General features: G+C 43.3%; 1 protein-coding gene across 36 annotated transcripts in view; it reads left to right on the forward strand.

Annotated features, from left to right (window-relative positions):
• The window catches only part of EPB41 (erythrocyte membrane protein band 4.1), a 198,699-nt gene that overhangs the window by 36,264 nt on the left and 140,999 nt on the right, over window positions 1-21,436 (forward strand). For 5 of the 36 annotated variants that reach the window (XM_043532056.1, XM_043532070.1, XM_043532069.1 and 2 more), the window contains exon 1: window positions 9,992-10,190. The exons of 29 other annotated variants lie outside the window; for them this stretch is intronic. The gene's annotated coding sequence lies outside the window, so the exon portion shown is untranslated. Of the gene's footprint in view, window positions 1-9,991; window positions 10,191-21,436 lie in introns of those variants that run through there. 2 more of the 36 variants (XM_043532071.1, XM_043532066.1) reach the window with 2 other exon arrangements.

Below are 21,436 nucleotides of genomic sequence, written 5' to 3' on the forward strand. Positions count from 1 at the left end.
GATTCATACATCATGAGTTTTGGAGCTGAGGCTTTATGAAAATCACAAAATATCATGAGATTTGTGATTTAAAATTGCAAAAGATGGCAACATTAATAAGGAAAAGCTGTGAAATATTTGTAAGTCTCTCAACAGTGTTTAACCTGTAATGAAAGCTGGTTGCAAGCTTTATAGAGAGGGCCTTGCCATAGTAAGTAATCCTATCAGGGTGGGCGTCTTTCAGTGGGATGTGAATTCTTTATGAGATAATGAAAGTACCCTGGATTGTTTGGAAAGTATCAGGTACCAGATGAAAACCAAAAGTTTGAAATTGGCCCTTGCTAGCATGCTGTTGAAATAAACTTCAGTGCGGAGGGCTGGAGGTGCAATGCTAATTGACCCCAAAGCAGGAAGCACTCAGTACTGTATATTAATAGGGTAGGACAGAGGGGTGGGGACGGAGTTGATCTTAATGCAAACAGAAAACTGATCCATAGTTTAAATCTCTTCCCATTTTGCACCAAAAGGCTTTTGTTGCCATGAGGTCTGTTGCGGATTATGTAAATATGTGAGACAAAGCAGTTGCTTTCTCTTTGTTGGTACTTTATAGGCTAGGAAATCGATCTCGATGAGGACTTGCTGGAGCTGACATGATAAACAATGTAAAATTGTATCGTATACCTATTTTCTACTGACAAATTCAAAGAGAGAAGATTTAATCGTTCCACCGTTAGTACAATAGAAAACACTATGTACCCTACAAGTCTCCAGACCATGGCATGGAAACTTTTTCATCTTAGTACAGGCATTGTTTTCAAAAGAGAGACTAACACAATTATATCTTTTTGAAGACAAGAACCCAAATTTACCTCTGTCAAGGTTCCTTCCCCAGTCTGAACTCTAGGGTACAGATGTGGGGACCTGCATGAAAAAACCCCTAAGCTTATTTTTACCAGCTTAGGTTAAAACTTCCCCAAGGTACAAACTATTTATTTTACCTTTTGTCCCTGGACTTTATTGCTGCCAGCACCAAGCGTCTAACAAAATATAACCGGGAAAGAGCCCACTTGGAAACGTCTTTCCCCCCAAAATCCCCCCAGCCCTACACCCCCTTTCCGGGGGAAAGCTTGATAAAAATCCTCACCAATTTGCATAGGTGAACACAGACCCAAACCCTTGGATCTTAAGAACAATCAGGTTCTTAAAAGAAGAATTTTAATTGAAGTAAAATAGTCACCTCTATAAAATCAGGATGGTAAATACCTTACAGGGTAATCAGATTCAAAACATAGAGAATCCCTCTAGGCAAAACCTTAAGCTACAAAAAGACACAAAAACCGGAATATACATTCCATTTGGCACAACTTATTAGCCATTCAAACAAAACAGAATCTAACGCATATCTAACTAGATTACTTATTACTTTACAGGAGTTCTGACTTGCATTCCTGCTCTGGTCCTGGCAAAAGCAACACACAGACAGAGAGAACGCTTTGTTTCCCTCTCTCCCCCCTCCAGCTTTGAAAGTATCTTGTCTCCTCATTGGTCATTTTGGTCAGGTGCGAGCAAGGTTATCTTTAGCTTCTTAACCCTTTACAGGTGAAAGGGTTTTTCCTCTGGCCAGGAGGGATTTAAAGGTGGTTAGCCTTCCCTTTATATTTATGACATGCCCCCCAAATCACAGATAGGGTGAAACGCTGGCTGTGATTTCTTCCTGGAGCTCTAGGAGAAAACAGAGTTAATAAGACGCATGCACCTCTAAATATACTACCAAGTATATAAAGACTAACAATATTTTCCATATCTCAAGGACGATTTTAACCAGTTGATTCTGGGAAACTTTCATGGGAGAGTGCATCAGCCACTTTGTTAGAAGCTCCTGAGATGTGTTGGATGTCGAAATCAAAATCTTGGAGAGCTAAACTCCACCGAATAAGTAGTTTGTTAATTCCTGTGGCGGTATGAAGCCACTGTAGCGCAGCATGGTCGGTTTGCAGGTGGAAACGGCATCCGCAAACGTATGGGCGTAGCTTTTCCAGAGCGTAGACAATGGCATAACATTCTTTTTCACTGACTGACCAGTTGCTTTCCCTCTCAGACAGCTTCTTGCTGAGAAACACTACAGGATGGAATTCTTGATCCAGTCCTTCCTGCATTCAAACTGCTCCCACACCACGCTCGGACGCATCTGTGGTTATTAGGAATCGTTTGTCAAAGTCTGGGGCCATTAGCACAGGGTCAGACATGAGTGTTGCTTTAAGCTGGTTAAAGGCCTTCTGACACTGAACGGCATTTGGCTGTTTCTTTTTGGTTAGGTCTGTCAGTGGGGTGGCGATTTGGCTGTATTGCGATACAAATCGCCTGTAATATCCGGCCAAGCCGAAGAAGGATTGAACCTGTTGCTTTGACTTTGGGACAGGCCACTTCTGGATAGTATCCCCTTTGGCCTGTAGGGGGTTGATAGTTCCTTGACCCAGCTGGTGTCCAAGGTAAGTCACTCTGTTTGGGCCAATTTGACACTTCTTAGTCTTAACAGTTAGTCCTGCCTCCCTTATGCGCTCGAAGACTTTTTGTAGATGTTCCAGGTGTTCTGCCCAGGAATCCGAAAATATGGCCACATCGTCAAGGTAGGCGACTGCATATTCTTCTAATCCCGCTAGGAGACCATCTACAAGTCTTTGGAAGGTGGCGGGTATATTCCGCAGCCTGAAAGGGAGTACATTAAATTCATACAGCCCGACATGTGTGGTGAAGGCTGACTTTTCCTTGGCGGATTCATCTAGCGGTACCTGCCAGTACACCTTGGTTAAGTCTAAGGTAGAGATGAACTGGGCCCGTCCCAGTTTCTCTATTAGTTCATCTGTGCGTGGCATTGGATAGTTGTCTGGGCGAGTTACAGCATTTAGCTTACGGTAGTCCACGCAAAAACTTATCTCCCCATCTGGTTTGGGAACGAGAACCACTGGAGATGCCCATGCACTGCCAGAGGGGCGGATTACTCCCATCTGTAGCGTATCCTGGATCTCCCGTTCTATAGCAGTTTTAGCTTGAGGAGCCACCCAGTAAGGTTGGACTTTAATTGGGTGAGCACGACCTATGTCAATGGAGTGGTATGCCCATTCAGTCAGTCCTGGGGTGGCTGAGAACATTGGCATGTAGCTAGTGCACAGCTCCTGGATCTGCTGTCGCTGCATACGCCCAAGGGTCATGGAGAGGTTCACCTCTTCCATGCCACCAGCACTTTTCCCTTCGTAGTAGACACCTTCAGGCCACTCAGTGTCATCTCCTCCCTGGGCTGTAAAGTGACAAACCTTTAATTCTCTGGAATAAAAGGGCTTTAGAGAATTAATATGGTACGCCTTAGGCTTTCGGTTGGAGGTGGGGAATGCCATGCGGTAATTAACAGCTCCCAGGCGCTCCTGGACCATGAATGGCCCTTCCCACGACGCTTCCATTTTATGGGCCTGGAGCACCTTTAGGACCATGACCTGGTCCCCTACTTTGAAGGACCGCTCTCTGGCATGTTTATCATACCAGGCTTTTTGCTCTTTTTGAGCATCCTGTAGGTTTTCTTTAGCAAGGGCTAAAGAGGTTCGGAGGGTGTTTTGTAGGCTGGTTACAAAGTCCAGAATGTTAGTTCCTGGAGAAGGTGTAAACCCCTCCCATTGCTGTTTCACCAACTGTAATGGCCCCTTAACCTCATGGCCATATAGAAGTTCAAATGGTGAAAACCCTAAACTGGGATGTGGTACAGCTCTGTAGGCAAAGAGCAACTGCTGCAAAACTAGGTCCCAATCATTGGAGTGTTCATTTACTAATTTACGTACCATGGCCCCCAAAGTCCCATTAAATTTCTCCACCAGGCCATTTGTTTGATGATGGTAAGGGGTGGCAACCAAGTGATACACCCCATGAGCTTCCCAAAGGCTTTCCATAGTTCCTGCCCTGAAATTAGTTCCTGCATCTGTGAGGATGTCGGAGGGCCAACCTACCCTGGCAAAAATGTCTGCTAGTGCCTGGCACACACTTTTAGCCCTGGTGTTGCTTAGAGCTACTGCTTCCGGCCATCGGGTGGCAAAATCCATGAAAGTCAGTATGTACTGCTTTCCTCTGGGTGTGTTTTTCGGAAAAGGACCCAGAATATCCACAGCTACCCGCTGGAATGGAACTTCAATGATGGGGAGTGGCTGGAGAGGGGCTTTGACCTGGTCTTGGGGTTTTCCCACTCTTTGGCATACCTCACAAGACCGGACATAGGTAGAAACATCCTTGCCCATTCCCTCCCAGTGGAATGACCTCCCCAAACGGTCTTTGGTCCTGTTCACCCCAGCATGGCCACGAGGATGATCATGGGCTAAGCTCAAGAGCTTTACTCGGTACTTAGTTGGAACTACCAACTGTCTCTGAGGATGCCAGTCTTCCTGGTGTCCACCAGAAAGAGTTTCCTTGTATAAAAATCCTCTTTCTACAACAAACCTGGATCGATTAGAAGAGCTGAGAGGCGGTGGGTTGCTCCGTGCTGCTGTCCAAGCTCTCTGGAGGCTTTCATCTGCTTCCTGTTCGATCTGGAACTCTTCCCTTGATGCTGGAGACATCAGTTCCTCATTGGATTGTGGATCTAGGCTTGGTCCCTCTGGAAGCCAGGTAGGGGATGGGGCTGTTTCCGTTGACTGTGAACCGCTCTCCACTGGTGCACTATGTTGGGTTTCAGGCTCCGGCTGAGCCTCTTGTGTAGGGTTATCGGCTGCTGCCGGTTCAGGTTTGGTGGGGCCCTCTGGTGTTGGGGTGGCAAGTACTGGATTCACTGCTGGCAGTGGGTCTGGTGCTGGTCGTTCCGCCGGTTCCGGGACTGGCTCTGTCTGGGTCTCTGGGACTGGATTCACTACTGCTGTTGCTGACGCTGGCATGGGGTCCGGTTCCATCACCTCTGACCAGGTCCTGGTAGAAGTTTCCAGAACAGAGCTAGGCCTGACGGCTTGCTTAGCCTGGCTGCGGGTGACCATTCCCACCCTCTTGGCTAGCTTCACATGATTGGCCAAGTCTTCCCCCAACAGCATGGGGATGGGATAATCATCATAGACTGCAAAAGTCCACCTTCCTGACCAGCCCTTGTACTGGACAGGCAACTTGGTTGTAGGCAAATTGAAAGAGTTGGACTTGAAGGGTTGAATTGTCACTTGGATCTCTGGGTCAATTAAGGAAGCATGGATAGCTGACACTTGTGCTCCGGTGTCCCTCCACGTGGTGACCTTCTTCCCGCCCACACTCAGTTTCCCTCTGCTGCAAGGGTATCTGGGAGGTATTTGGGCCTGAGGACCTCTGTTGTGATTCCGGTGCAATGAACTGTAATCTGTTGGGGTTCTTGGAGCAGTTGGCCTTCACATGCCCTGGCTTGTTACATTTAAAACATCGTCCAACTGACGGATCATTGGGGCGAGGTGGGTTGCTGGAGAACGGTGTGGCAGGACGATAAGGTGTCTGGAGTATTCCTTTGTGTGTAGTAGTGGCCTTGGGCTGCCCCCCGGTAGTAGGGGGTGGTCTGAGGTTGTCCCTTCGGGTATCCGCTCCAACTGCGACCAGGGTTGTTCCTCTCTCCTCCCTCCACCTGTTTTGTTCTGTCTTGCCTCGCCTCTCTGGTGGTCTGGGACTGCTTGTATCGATCAGCATAAGAGGCAAGACTTTCTGATGAGTCCATTTCCTTATCCCATAAACACTGTTTTATTTCCTCCTTGGACATATTCAGGAATTGCTCCTGAGCTATCAAATCACACATTCCTTCAAAGCTAGTGACACCGCTTCCTTGGACCCATTTATCTAACAGATCCTTCATCTGGTTTAGATAAGCCACATGACTTAGTCCAGGCCCTCTCTTAAGGGTTCGAAATTTTACTCTGTACGTTTCAGATGTAATTTGAAATTGCTTTAAAACCAATTCCTTGAACTTATTATAGTCAGAAGCCTCGTCAATAGGCATCTTATTTAATATGTCCAGAGCTCTTCCAGTCAATTTTGTGACCAATGTGGTCATCTTGTGAGCTTCAGGAATTTTATGGAGAGTACACAGTCTCTCAAAGTTGAGAAAATATTCAGCAATATCACTGGATTCATCATACTGTGGACATAGTCGCTCCCATTTGTGGATTGTTGGGGATGGATTGTTAGGGTTATTCAGTAGATTCTGCTGAGCCCTTACCTTCTCCATCTCCAATGCATGCTTCCTCTTTTTTCCTTCTTTTCCAGTTCTTTTTCCCTTGCCTCCAGAGCTCTCCTGTGGGCAGCCTCTAGTGCTTTTTCTGCCTCTTTCGCTGTCTCCATTTCTTTGTCCTTTGCCTCCATAGCTTCCTATGGGCAGCCTCTAAGGCTTTTTCTGCCTCCAGTCTGGTTAACTCCAATTTGTGTTGTGCCGTGGTTGCCATCATGTTAGCCTCTCTGTTTTTAACTAACTTTACACCCGAGAGTTAGAAATAAAACAAACAAACAACTTGGCTTGTCAAAAGATATAGGTTGTGCTGTAACCGGATACCTATGTTCTCGGATAGTGATTGTCAGCCTACAGAAAAATCCTTAGGTTTTTTTTTTTTTTTTTAACACCTTTGTCTCCAGGCAAATAGACAGAAAACCCCTCTATTTGCTCTTAGCTAAAAAATACCTCTTCAGGTCTGTGAAGACTTGTGAATTTCCCTGCAGGAGGTTAACTACTTTGCCTTTAGGTAGAGAAAACTCCAGCTCACAAAAGACAATTTCCTTTTGTCTCTGCTCTGGCCCCCAAGCAGAGACAAAAAAACCTCTAACTGCTTTCAGCTTAAAATCTGCTTTCCAGCAGCCCAAAGGAAAAAAAAAGTCCTTTTTTAAAATCTGTGCTTCTGGTTCAAAAAAATCTCAAAATGATTTCAAGTTAATCCCACCACTCTGCCACCATGTCAAGGTTCCTTTCCCACTCTGAACTCTAGGGTACAGATGTGGGGACCTGCATGAAAAAACCCCTAAGCTTATTTTTTACTAGCTTAGGTTAAAACTTCCCCAAGGTACAAACTATTTTACCTTTGTCCCTGGACTTTATTGCTGCCACCACCAAGCGTCTAACAAAATATATCTGGGAAAGAGCCCACTTGGAAACGTCTTTCCCCCCAAAATCCCCCCAAGCCCTACACCCGCTTTCCTGGGGAAGGCTTGATAAAAATCCTCACCAATTTGCATAGGTGAATACAGACCCAAACCTTTGGATCTTAAGAACAATGAAAAAGCAATCAGGTTCTTAAAAGAGAATTTTAATTGAAGAAAAAGTAAAAGAATCACCTCTGTAAAATCAGGATGGTAAATACCTTACAGGGTAATCAGATTCAAAACATAGAGAATCCCTCTAGACAAAACCTTAAGTTACAAAAACCAGAATATACATTCCATTCAGTACAACTTATTTTATCAGCCATTTAAACAAAACAGAATCAACGCATATCTAACTAGATTGCTTATTAACCCTTTACAGGAGTTCTGACTTGCATTCCTGCTCTGGTCCTGGCAAAAGCAACACACAGACAGAGAGAACCTTTGTCCCCCCCCCCCCCCCCCCCCCCCGAAAGTATCTTGTCTCCTCATTGGCCATTTTGGTCAGGTGCCAGTGAGGTTATCTTTAGCTTCTTAACCCTTTACAGGTGAAAGGGTTTTTTTCCCTTCTGGCCAGGAGGGATTTAAAGGTGGTTAGCCTTCCCTTTATATTTATGAGAACCTTGCTTAAAAAAAGTTTGCTTGTTTCACAAGTACTCACTCCCCCTGCCTCCCAGGGTTTTAATTGAGTTAGTAAAGATATATATTAAAAGCAAAGTTTGAATGATTGGGGACACAGTAACTGTTCCATTTCTTACTTAATGGCCTTTGTTTTATATCTTTAAAATTTTTTTGCTTTTGTAGATTGTTATGGGAGAATAGCTCCATGTGTCTGAACTACACTACATTTTTCTGTTTTTTATAGAGAAAGTTGTATCTAAAATCTGGGATGCTGTAGAAAAAGTTTGTTCTGATTTAAGACATCCATCAGAAGGGTTTCTAAATTTGTGTATTTCTTTTATGTATTTGTATTTGTAATGTTCTAAAGCTTTACTTTTGCTTACTCGTCCCCTACCTTATAAACACTTCACCTCTTTATCCTCTTAGCTGTAGCAGTGGGAGTAATCATGTCATTTCAGCCTCGTCTTAAAGAACAGTGTTTGTTGTGGGTTAGAGTAGAGATTTAAAGGAGCTGGGATTAGATGATGTATCTAGTTGAAGTACTCAAAAGGCATCCATTCCTATAGCACTGGCAGTCTATATAATATGGTCTAATAGCTGACTTCAGGAAGTTCTCCTTTTGTGAGACCCAGCTATTAATATGCATAGACAAGAGCATATTTTTCATAAAGGGCTTTTCCCTGTGGGGACTTCATCTGTGACTTTTTCAGTGACATGAAACAGTCTGTTGTCAGTAACTTGCATGTCATGCAGCGCCATGCCACAGAGCCCAAGAGAAGAAAAGACTGTTTCTGACTATTCCTAGACATGGATTTGCATCCAACAGGTTCTGTCACCTAAATGGAGGCTTGTCTACAAACAAACTGAAATAACTAAATCAGTTGTAGTTACCAGCTTGCACTGAAATAACTACTGGTATTGAGTGTCGTTTTTTTTTTTTAGTTCTAGTCTAAACATAAATGTTTTACTGGTATAACTATGTTGGTTAAGGATGTGATTTCTCCCCCCGCCCCCCCCCCCATCCATTTGTAAGCTTTAGACTTTACCAGTCTAACTGCATCCAGAGATGAAGTATTTTTATACTAATACAACTGCGTCCATAGTACAAGGGTTGTACCGCTAAACTATGCTAGTATAGTTAAAGCAGTACAACTTTCCACTGTAGGTAAGTCTACACTAGAAGCATTTTACCTCTATTCCTTTACTAGTATACTGCATTGCCAAAGCAGTGCTTTGCAATGGTATACTAACCCCCCCCCCCATCAAGCAATATGAGTAAAAGCGCAGTTTTGCCTGTATAACTGTCTCTGCTACAGGCTTTTGCTGGCATAGCTATGCAAGGCAGGGATGAGAAGAGGTGTGATTCCAGACTGACGTAGCTGTGCTGTATACAATGCCCAAGTGTTGTCAGCTCCAGTTTGGGTGGAGGCAAGTCCAAAGAATTCCTCATTCTATCCAAGGACTATCCTTCAAGGATTGGTTCCTCTGGGTGCTTGAGCAGAGTACCTGGGTAACTACATGGTTGTGAGTCCCCCCCCTCCAGTCTATAGAACAAAGATTGATGTGAAATCAGGATTTGATTAAAAAGGTGCAGGTGTAGTGTTAGGAAGGCTCGGAAGCGAACGGAGCCAACATATGCTAAAGGCAATGACAGATCTCTGTTGAATTCAAGTGTACCGGGTCAGGCCCTGAATGCGTGTGTTTCCACAACTGGAAACGGACCCCCTCCTGTCACAAGTACTGAGCTGGGCCAGATGTTAGGGTTCAGGCTCCATATCCTGCAGTCCTTCCAGTTAATGCCTATAGGTACTCGGCCCAAATGGCTTTGGCAGCTTCCCTGTGGTCCCGTGTGTCCTGGGCTGAGTAACCGGGAGGAGAGCAGGGGTGTAATATGGGTGCTTTTCGGTTCGTTATCAGGCCCAGGGAAGGGCCTGGGCAGAAGCAGGAGCTGCCTGGCGGGGGGGCGGAGTGGGTGGCCTGTCCTACAGGTTTTACTTCGCCGCCTTCATCCCATTTTTCAGTAGGGAGAGAGAGTCCTCTTCCCTGTCAGGGAGGGAGCGTTACAGCAGGCTCCCCCCTCCCCCTTGGGAGTGGGGCACAGGGACCCTCCTTCCCCGCCCCCAGCTCGGAGAGGGGCACAGCAGGCTCCCGCCTCCCTCTGTCCTGTGAGGGGGGCGCGCCCCGCTGTCTGACTGCGCGCTCCCGTGGCTGCCCTCAGTGCGCCCCGCTCTGCTCGCGTGCGCGACGCGCTGCCGCCCCTCCCCCCTCCTCCGGGAGCCGCGGGTTCCCAGCAGCCAATGGCGGAGCCGGCGGCGCCCCCGCCTTTCCTGCCCGGCCAATAGAAACTTACTACTATGTTATTGGGGGGAGGGGGCGCGGGGTCTGGGGCCGCTGGCGCCGGTGGGTGAGGAGGCAGCGGCGCGCCTGGAGCCGGCGGGATCCCCCGCTCTCCCGCCCCGGTGTGTGAGGAGAGACCGCCCGGCCGGGTACGGGGGCGTGTAGCGGGCTTGGGGAGCAGCGGCCGGAGCGGGCTAGTGGGTGCAAGGGAAATGGGCAGGAGGGGGCAGCCTGGAAGGGTCAGTGCGGGGGGGCTTGCGGTGTCTGCATGGGCGGAGGGGGGTGCAGGAGTCTGGCCTGGGGTGGGGGTTGGGGCATGTGCGGTGAGGGGGGGTCTCGGGCGGGGGGGGGCAGGTGAGCGTGGGCAGTGGGCTGAGCATGGCATGGAACGGTGGGAGGGAAGATTGGTGGCTCCACAGGCGACCGAAACTGTCTGAGCGCAGAAGTGGTGGGAGGCGAGATGTTAAGGGAGGAGGAGGAGGAGGAGATGATGGTCAAGATCAGGTGCTGTGTGTGTCCGTTTCGTGTCAGCCCCGTCCTTTCTGAAGGAGAGGCTTTCCTGCGTTTGCAGAGGGGTGGATGCGTTGAATCAGTAGGTGTTTCCTATTGTGTAGGAGGGAGGTGGGTTGGGAGATGCAGGAGGATGATGGTGGGAATGAAGATATGGCGGTGAAAGGTTTGAAAAAATCTCAAAACACAATCCGTCAATTGTTTGAGCTCTGAGAGGAAGAGATTTCAAAAACAATGCAGGCCGGGTAGATTAGCTGAATTGAACGTTGTGATGGTGGAGCAGGTACTGTTGTTACTGAAGCTGTTTTGCATGAACCCTGCTTACAGAGAAAATTGCCTTTTGCTTTTTATTTAAAAAAAAAAAAAAAAAAAAAAGCTTACACATGGGATTAATTTTTGAATGCTTTAGTGATCAAAGGGTTAAACCAATCTCCCTGTGTTGCATCCTGCTTTTAATCATGGGTTTGATTGGTCTGAAATATTTCTTGATTTGCTTCTGTTCATGTTAAAGGGACACTCTGCAATTAAGAGGGTTTTTTTTAAAGTGAATAGTAACATTTAAAATTAAAATAATTTCAAAAGGACATTATCAATTTAAAAATCACACATCTGCCTGAAAATTATCTCGACAGTTGTTTCAAATAGCATTGGAACAGAAGAAAAGAAACACTTGTGGGGGTGTTTTTTTTTTTTTCCTCTCCCTTCATTTTGTGCATTTGATGGCACTATGTGTTTAGTCAGTTTCACTTGTGTGATCACTTTCCTTATAGTTTGGGTAAAGCAACAGGTAAGAGTATATTTTTAAAAATTAGAAAATATCTCATTGTACAATTACAGAAATTCCCAGAAGCACTCAGGATCAGGAGTACATATAGTCTCAACAATTGCTTTTAACTTTTTTTTAATTGATTGGATTTCAAGTAAATTATGTTCCTTTTAAATCTTAATTTATTTTGCACTAGTTTGCCAGTGTTATGGTAGCTGAAGAAAAGCCAAATAAAACTCTAATTTTTAAATGTTAGCACAGAAAGTAACAAATTAATGCTTGTAGAATTTCATACTGCCACTCACTTTATTAAAATAATGTCTTCATGTATATGATATTCAGGTAAGGGTATTTAATTAAAAATAAACCAATAGGTTTATAAATCACTCAAACATCTTGTTTCTGAAACATTTCTGTTCATAAGAGATTTCTTCTAAGCCCTATGGGGCAGGGACTACCACAGTGTTTGTACAGTGCAGGGTGGGGCTCTGACCTGGTTGAAACCTTTTTAGATGCTTCTATGATATAAAATTAATATGCATATCTTATAAACAATTACTGCACTTCTGTCTTGATGAATATTCAAGTCCTTATTCTAGAAATGCCACCAAAATATTATGTCATGTGATTTAGCAAAGTGCACAAGATGCTTTATATTTGGAGAGAATGCTTTTTCTAGAAAGGATGGCTTTTTAGAAACCTAATTTTACATAGGCTCAGTGATATGTACTTTATCTTGACTTTTCTGGGAGCTTTGTCAGTTGTGCCAGCTTTCTGAGTTTTCTTTAATGATATTATCCTAAATTAATAAGAAAATTCCAGTTGCTAAGTGTGTTGGACTTGGGTGCTGCCTCTGAATTGGGAAAACCATTAGTGGACTGAAGGAACACATGAATCCATTGTTTTATTTCATATAAGGACTATGTCAACCTATAATTTCTCTGGTTGAGAAATTTAAGATGTAGCAGATGCTCAAAAAGCACTGAGGTTTTCTCGCAGGTTTCTACTCTTGTGCATGCCTTCAATAAGAAAGAAGGCTTGGTTTCTTTAGTGTCTCATGACTAAATATCTGTCAAGGCACATTTTATAAACTTCAGATAAACATCTTTTGCTACAGTTAGATGTGGATAAATCACTCTTTGTTCTCTCTGCTCCCCTCTGAAAACAAAATGCCCAAGTAGTTAACAAATATAATGAAAGATATTTGTTTTATTAACAAATAAAATTTAATCAAAGGCAAATCCACCTATTTTTGTTTGCTACTTGCATTCACCATTCTGAATTGGAAAAACAGGAATTACTTGTTTTGTTTATCTAATCTTCATGATTGTAGTTTAAAAACAAACATGTATCAGAAACGAGCCATTTAATTGTGGGACCTAGGGTAAAATTTTCAAAAGTGCCTGCGACTTATACTCATAAATCCAATTTTCAAAAGTAATTTCAACTCCTAAGTCACTTGAGTGCTTTTGAAAATTTTACCCCAGGTCTACATCTAATATATATAATTACTACAGCTATTGTGCATTAAAATGACATTTGTATGAGTCGATGTGATATTTTCAGTTGGCTATATTTGAATTTGCAAGGCTGAAGAATCCATCTGTTATGTCACACCTTATTCTTTTAGTTATTACCCTATTGAGTAAATTCAAAGTTATAGTAGATGTGTACCTGAGGTTTTATGCCACTTCCCTGGTAAGCAACCACACTTAAAAATACAGTCATAAGTGATCAAAGAATCACTGTACAGTAATAAGAGGCTTCAAACCGTAGGACACTTCAGTGCTGTAGATATTGTGATATAACAGGCAGATTCTCATATGAAATGAGATTCTGTACTTATGCACACAAGTGTCAGAGTGATCTTTAGAAGCTAAATGCTGTACTGATATTTTAGATCACAAGTGAGTCATGAAATAGAGCTGTCCTTCAGGAAATTGTATTTACTTGTAAACCAAGAAATCCAAACAGTGAAAACTTAATTCCTTATGATTCCTTCTAGTATGATAAACATGCTAGCAGTGTGTCAGGATAGTGTCTATTTAGAAGATTGTTATCAAGCACAGCTTTTGTTTGATCCATATTCAAATGCAGGATAATGGATTGACACCTTCTGCATTAAATGGATTTGCTTTGAAGAGACTATTTGTGAGCACAAATTTGCATTATACCTTTGTTTTCCACAAAGCAGTTTGCTCTGTCAACCTTTTACTGTGATATTGTTTACATCTTTGTTTATTGGAAAGAGTCCCAGAATTTGGAGTCCCAAGAGAAAGAACATACCAGAGATGATGGGTACCAGAAATGATCCTTCTTGGAACATGATCATGCAAAAAACCGAGCTTTTAAAATGGTGGCAAGACCATTGATTCACCTTGACTAGCAAAATCCAATCAGACCTCTGGAGGACAGAGGGGTGTGATTCTATTTTTGCTGGACATTTTGTGTGTGCTGATGTGCCCTTGAAATTTGCTTTTAGGTTTTGAGAATTTTTGCCCAGTCTGTATTAACTAAAAGAATAATAAACCTATATGTGTACACTGGGTTAGGTTAGTGTCTGGATGTACTCTACTGGGAGTTGACTGATGCGTGCTGAAATTGTTTTTCAAATTCATGCTGAAAAGCAATGATAAGAAATCTGAGGTGTTGTGGAACACTTTATTTTAAAGAGGAGAGGTTCATTTGTGGGGGGGCATGCTAGTCCTGCCATAGATTAACGATGAATCCAGCCTCCCATTGTAACCTTATTTCCTGCCTCAGACTTCATTAGAGACATACCAGCTCCTCTGAAACTTCCCGGGCTGTGTTTAATCTCAACATAGTTTTTTGAAAATGTTAGAAAAATACCAAATAGAATAAAAAGTTTTCAAACTTGTGGTCTCTTTCTTTTTTGTGAAATCAAAGGCTCTTTAGGGAGTGTATTATGTGGAGTTTTTATATTTCAAATTGAAGCCTACTTTGTTTGTGGTGATGTGCTTTCTACATACTTTGCTTCACCTTAGTTTTATGCCATCGGCTGAATGTGTGGATAAAGATGAGCTCTTTGTGATTGTTTATAGCTGTTGTCCGTTATAAAGTGGTATATTTCTCACTCGTTGCACTGCTTCGATTAATAGGAAGATAACTTAAAGCTGCGAAGAGCAATGGGATGCAATGTTGACAGGAGTTATCTTTGTCCATCAGATGGATTAGATAGGCATGCCTGTGGTTTGTAGTTAATCCAGATAATATTATTACAATTTGTCTTTACGTTCTATCAGTTGTTTACACTTGTATTCTGTTTACTATGAACTGTTACTTGCATAACACAATTATTGGTTTGTGTGAAAATCAAATATTAACTTTTGTGTGCAGACATACGTCTTTTAGACTGGGACAAGATTCTGTTTTTAGATTGATGTGCTCTTGCAGGACACATTCATACAGGATTTTGCTGGGATTTTGATATACCGTTTTTATGGTAAATCCTTATGTAATCCTGTTAGTCATTTTACCTTTAAAATATGTTTTACATAGAGCAAACATATCCAATATTATCATTTTGAGTGTAATTTGCATTGTCCTATATTGCACAGTGACTTGTTTAATTTTTATATCTGCTCAGATGAAGGACATCAAACATTTTGCTTACTTTGAATATCTCTCCTTTCTGTCATCACTCACGTATAGTGAAAGCATAATCACTGCAGCAAGCTTACAACCCGCAGGGCACTTCTAATATTAGAAGAGATCAGTGACAGTAAGGAATAATCTGTCTGCATCATGTGATGTTGTGTACTCTTCCTCCCATGCATGTATATTTGAAGAGTGTTTTCTCCCATCTGTTGTTGGAGATGAACGCCTTGTGATGTCACTTTTTTTAAATCCCCCAAGCTTTCTGGAGATTCAACACTTGAACTAACATTTCTCCTTCTGAATGGAAGGAAATCTGCACCAGTATGTGTAGACATTCCAGTGGATTGCCCATTCTCCTGAAAGCATAAAGTGTCTTTTGAGAGTTTAGGGAACCAAAATGTTTTTTTTGCATTACACTCTGGAGCTGATTGAGGAGTTGTGGCCCATATAATTCAAAATGACATTCAAACAATGCAGCAAGGACTACTAGGTAAAATTTGGACTATTAATTTAGTAGCCAATTCTAGAAATAATCTTTCTGGCCATCAGCTTGTTTAGCCTTAGTTTTGCCAACTTGTATATCTTCTATTGTCTTTGACTTGAACTGTTCTTATAGATAACAGTAGAATAAAGTTCCTCAGTATTCTGACTTTGTGTAGCCCATTGAGACATGGGAGGGCAGTGCTTTTAGGAAGGAGGTGGACTGACTGATTTAGAGTGGCTAGATAGTCTCAAATTGTGCTGTATAGGCATCTTATATTAAGTTTTTTATGTATTGTACACAAAGCTGCTAAAGAACATTAAGGTTGCAAAGTCAAGGAATCAAAAGTAGGATATGCCATAATTGCAGTTGTCTGTGCAACCTTAATTCAGCCCTCCTGTGTGTATGCATTATATGTTCTTAATTGCATGGTAACTTGCTATTTTTTCCACAAAACTCCTGCCTCATTCAGTGCACAGGAATGACCTGTCCTGGGGATGAATCAAAGTTGTGTAGTGAAGACGACTTGTCTGTACGACTTCTGCTTTATTTGTTTGAGAAGTTGGAATGTGTGTTGCGAATGAGGCAGGGGATTGCAGGACGAGAAGGGATGGTCTTGTGGTTAAGCCAGTTGAGTGGTGCCCTGCAGAATCTATGCCTCCCTGCCTCTGCGTTCCTGTGTGGTGATGGGCAAGTCACTTAGTGGCCACCTCTGAAAAGTTTGGTTTATATGCATTTTCCTAACTTTCTGGGTGTCTGACTTGAGACTCTATGGTGTGATTTTTCAGAAGTGCTGAGAACGTACAGCTGCAGCTGAAGTCAATGCAAGCTGTGTTTTGAACATATGAAGTGCCATATAATGGTACACACTCTGAAAAATCAAGTCGTAGGTATCTCAAACTGGGCACCCCAAAGTAGTGGATACTTTTGACCTTAATCTCTCTGGGTTTCAGTTCCCTGTCTGTAAAATGGGAATAATATTCATTTCACAGGGATTTTGTGAAGATTAATGTTTGAAATATATGGATACTATATTGATGAGTGCCATAAAAAGCCTATGAGGAAACTTAATAATTTTGTCATGAGGACAGGGTTTGAGTAGTAGGCAGTAAATAAGACATGGGGCCACATATTGACCAATGACATAAAATACATAACAGCTGCTCACTCAGTGAGCACTGTTCATGCTGTGCATTGAATGAGACAGGATTCCTGTGGTGAAAAACTAGTATGTGATCGCAAAAAGAAAAGGAGTACTTGTGGCACCTTAGAGACTAACCAATTTATTTGAGCATAAGCTTTCGTGAGCTACAGCTCACTTCATCGGATGCATACTGTGGAAAGTGTAGAAGATCTTTTTATATACACACAAAGCATGAAAAAATACCTCCTCCCACCCCACTCTCCTGCTGGTAATAGCTTATCTAAAGTGATCACTCTCCTTTCAATGTGTATGATAATCAAGTTGGGCCATTTCCAGCACAAATCCAGGTTTTCTCACCCCCCCCCCCCACAAACCCACTCTCCTGCTGGTAACCCCCCCCCCCCCCACAAACCCACTCTCCTGCTGGTAATTACCAGCAGGAGAGTGGGTTGGTGTGTGTGTGTGTGGGGGGGGGGGGGTGAGAGAACCTGGATTTGTGCTGGAAATGGCCCAACTTGATTATCATACACATTGTAAGGAGAGTGATCACTTTAGATAAGCTATTACCAGCAGAAGAGTGGGGTGGGAGGAGGTATTTTTTCATGCTTTGTGTGTATATAAAAAGATCTTCTACACTTTCCACAGTATGCATCCGATGAAGTGAGCTGTAGCTCACGAAAGCTTATGCTCAAATAAATTGGTTAGTCTCTAAGGTGCCACAAGTACTCCTTTTCTTTTTGCGAATACAGACTAACACGGCTGTTACTCTGAAACCTGTTAGTATGTGATCATGTCTTATTTCTCTCCTCCCCTGGGGCTCCGATGTCAGTCTCTTTCTTCCTTGGCTTCTCATTTCTTTGCCCGGCTAGTCTCAATCTCCTTTACTCCCGACTTCCAGTCCAGTTTCCCTTTTGCTGTCTTGCCGCACTAGCCTTCAGTCTGTCTTCTTTCTGTACCCCCCACAGGGTCCAGCTCTTGTCTGTGCATTCAAATCAAGCACCCTCCTCTGTGCTCCCTGGGCCTAGTGGGTATGTCTACACTGCAGTTAGACACCCTGGCATGTGCAAGCTGACTTGTGTTTGCTGGGCTTGGGCTAAGGAGCTGTTTAATTATGGTGAAGATGTTTGGGCTTGGGTTGGAACCTGGTCTTTAGGACCCTGCGTGGTGGGAGAGTCCCAGAGCTTGGGCTGCAGCCTGAGCCTGAACATCTAAACCACAATTAAACAACCACAATTAAATTAGCCTTAGCCCGAGCCGAGTCATCTGGCACGGGCCAGCTTTGGGTTTTTAATTGCAGTGTAGGCAAACCCAGTGTGTGGGGAGGGGTCACTGAGCGCATGAGAGAGACTCTTCCTGTGCCCAGATCTAGCATGGCTGGAGCAGCTGGGAACGTCCTGAGCACAATCTAGTCTGAAGCTAAGCAGCACAGACAGAATTTTGGGGGAATTAAAGCTACAAGTCTTTTATAACTTGACCAAATTTGGACGGATTTTTCACCAGGATGGCAAAAGGCATATCCCTGACACACGACATCCTGTTGTGAAACCTTGTGTCTGCTCCAAAGCATGGGATCTCTAAAACTTCTCAAAGAAAACATTGCCAGCATTTTGTTTAAACATAGGCAAAGCAATATATCTTTTCACTAGCCTCATTCTCTGAAATGGCTGAACCATTTTGATTGACATTTTTCAAAAATAAAGTCTGTCAGACATATACCCTGTAAAATTTCAGCCCAAATGTATCTTTATGCTGATATGCCACTTTGTTTTCATACACCCACATAATGCTGTATGTAGGTATGCACATTAAGGTGAGTAGACATTTTATACTAAAAATATGCCAGAGCTCTAGGGAATGCATTATAAAGTTTAGGGAAGGGAAAACTGAAAATAGGAAGAGAAAATAAGTGAATTGTTTCATTTTAGTGTGTTTGTGTTTTGAGTTCAGATATGGATCCCATTTCTTTAGGTAAACAAAAGAAACTCCATAATATCTTGTCTATTTCTGAATTCCTACCATGTCACTCTGAAAAACTGTAGGAGGCAACTTTTTCCCCTACATCCAGGATAAAATTGAAATTCAAGCTCTGATATTAGAATGCTTGCTAGGGGTATGCTAGAAATGGTTATGTTCCTGCACCTGGTCTCCCTTTCCTTTTCTTTTTGCTTGCCACATATATTCTTACATTTCTTGATAGAAGGTGGAAAGAAGTACTTAACAGTGATACTGCAATTAGCAGATTCCCCTAATCTCTTTTACCCCTAATCTCTCACTTCCTAGGTTGGTGGAATTAAGGAAGGTGGTTAATGTTTCTTGTTTGTATTCTTGCTTTTATCTTTTAACTGCCAATTTAAAAGTAGAGAGACAAGGTGGGTGAGGTAATATATTTTATTGGACCAACTTCTGTTGGTGAGAGACAAGCTTTAGAGTTTACACAAGTATGTTTAAAACCAAAAGCTTGTCTCTCTCACCAAAAGAAGTTGGTCCAATAATAGATAGTACCTCACGCACCTTGTCTTTCTAATATTCTGGGAGAGAGCGAGCTACGACAATGTTGCATATAATAATTTGAAAGTAAACATATATAGCAAGAAACTAGAAAGGGACTTTGCAAATAAACCCATAGATAATTGGGGGAGGTCCCGGATGACTGGAAAAAGGCTAATGTAGCGCCCATCTTTAAAAAAGGGAAGGAGGAGGATCCGGGGAATTACAGGCCAGTCAGCCTCACCTCAGTCCCTGGAAAAATCATGGAGCAGGTCCTCAAGGAATCAATTCTGAAGCACTTAGAGGAGAGGAAAGTGATCAGGAACAGTCAGCATGGATTCACCAAGGGCAAGTCATGCCTGACTAATCTAATTGCCTTCTATGATGAGATAACTGGCTCTGTGGATGAAGGGAAAGCAGTGGACGTGTTATTCCTTGACTTTAGCAAAGCTTTTGATACGGTCTCCCACAGTATTCTTGCCAGCAACTTAAAGAAGTATGGGCTGGATGAATGGACTATAAGGTGGACAGCAAGCTGGCTAGATTGTCGGGCTCAACGGGTAGTGATCAATGGCTCCATGTCTAGTTGGCAGCTGGTATCAAGTGGAGTGCCCCAAGGGTCGGTCCTCGGGCCGGTTTTGTTCAGTATCTTCATAAATGATCTGGAGGATGTCATGGATTGCACCCTCAGCAAGTTTGCAGATGACACTAAACTGGGAGGAGTGGTAGATACGCTGGAGGGTAGGGATAGGATACTGAAGGACCTAGACAAATTAGGGGATTGGGCCAAAAGAAATCTGGTGCGGTTCAACAAGGAAAAGTGCAGAGTCCTGCACTTAGGACGGAAGAATCCCATGCACCTCTACAGACTAGGGACCAAGTGGCTAGGTAGCGGTTCTGCAGAAAAGGACGTAGAGGTTACAATGGACGAGAAGCTGGCTATGAGTCAACAGTGTGCCCTTGTTGCCAAGAAGGCTAATGGCATTTTGCGCTGTATAAGTGGGCATTGCCAGCAGATCAAGGGATGTGATCGTTCCCCTCTGTTCGACTTTGGTGAGGCCTCATCTGGAGTACTGTGTCCAGTTTTGGGCCCCACACTACAAGAAGGATGTGGAAAAATTGGAAAGCGTCCAGCGGAGGGCAACAAAAATGATTAGGGGGCTGGAGCACGTGACTTCTGAGGAAAGGCTGAGGGAACTGGGATTATTTAGTCTGCGGAAGAGAAGAATGAGAGGGGATTTGATAGCTGCTTTCAACTACCTGAAAGGGGTTCCAAAGAGAATGGAACTAGACTGTTCTCAGTGGTAGCAGATGACAGAACAAGGAGTAATGGTCTCAAGTTGCAGTGGGGGAGGTTTAGGTTGGATATTAGGAAAAACTTTTTCACTAGGAGGGTGGTGAAGCACTGGAATGTGTTACCTAGGGAGGTGGTGGAATCTCCTTCCCTGGAAGTTTTTAAGGTCAGGCTTGACAGAGCCCTGGCTGGGATGATTTAGTTGGGGATTGATCCTGCCTTGAGCAAGGGGTTGGACTAGATGACCTTCTGAGGTCTCTTCCAGCCCTGATATTCTATGATTCTACTGTGAGACTACAGAGAATGAAAATGTGCATTTCCTGTTTGGGGCTTGAAATGTTTTTCACATACATACTAGCCGGAAACTGATATGGCATTTCGGGGAGATGAGAGGAGCTCAGCTGTTAAGAGCATTGCTGAGATTTTTTGTTACTTGGTTGCTGCTGTTGGTGGGGTCTACATTTTTCATATAAGCCTTTGGCTAGCTCAACTTAAAAGCCAGAACACTCTGCTGGAGAGGACTCATAAGGAAAGTTTAAGGCTTAAATGTGTGTAGCCTGTCTCACAAATGTTTAAAATGGAGACATGACTCTACAGCACTTCACAGCGTGCTGAGATGTCAGGCATTGACACTCTTGAGTCACCTCTAGGTCTCAAATTACCAGATTCCTCAGTACTCTTTGGTGTCAGTAGGGTTTTTAAAACAAAGTATTGCTTCCTCCCACTTCCAGCCCTAGCTGGAGAAAGATTCTATACTTCTCAAGCTTCTCACTACCTCTTCTATTGCTGCAGCCTAATAAGCCCAACTGGAGGGGCTCTCCCTTCATAGTTGGCAGCCTAGGTAATTTATTTGGGACAAATCTTCCTTGTTCTGACTGCAGGCTTTTATGCCCTTTCATACCTGAAAAGAGGCGTGTCTATGAAACTATATTGCATTCAAGCATGATTGTGAAGATCAGAGTTACTGATGTTGTGTTAATCACAACTGATTGATTAGCTAACTCGATTCTTTGCGGCTGTTTTTGGGACACAACATTTTGTAGGTGAGCCCCTTGTCAGGCAAAGAGAGTATGAGAGAGAGAGAGAGATAGATAG

Source organism: Chelonia mydas, chromosome 19 (assembly GCF_015237465.2).
Source record: "Chelonia mydas isolate rCheMyd1 chromosome 19, rCheMyd1.pri.v2, whole genome shotgun sequence".
NCBI lineage: Eukaryota > Metazoa > Chordata > Testudines > Cheloniidae > Chelonia > Chelonia mydas.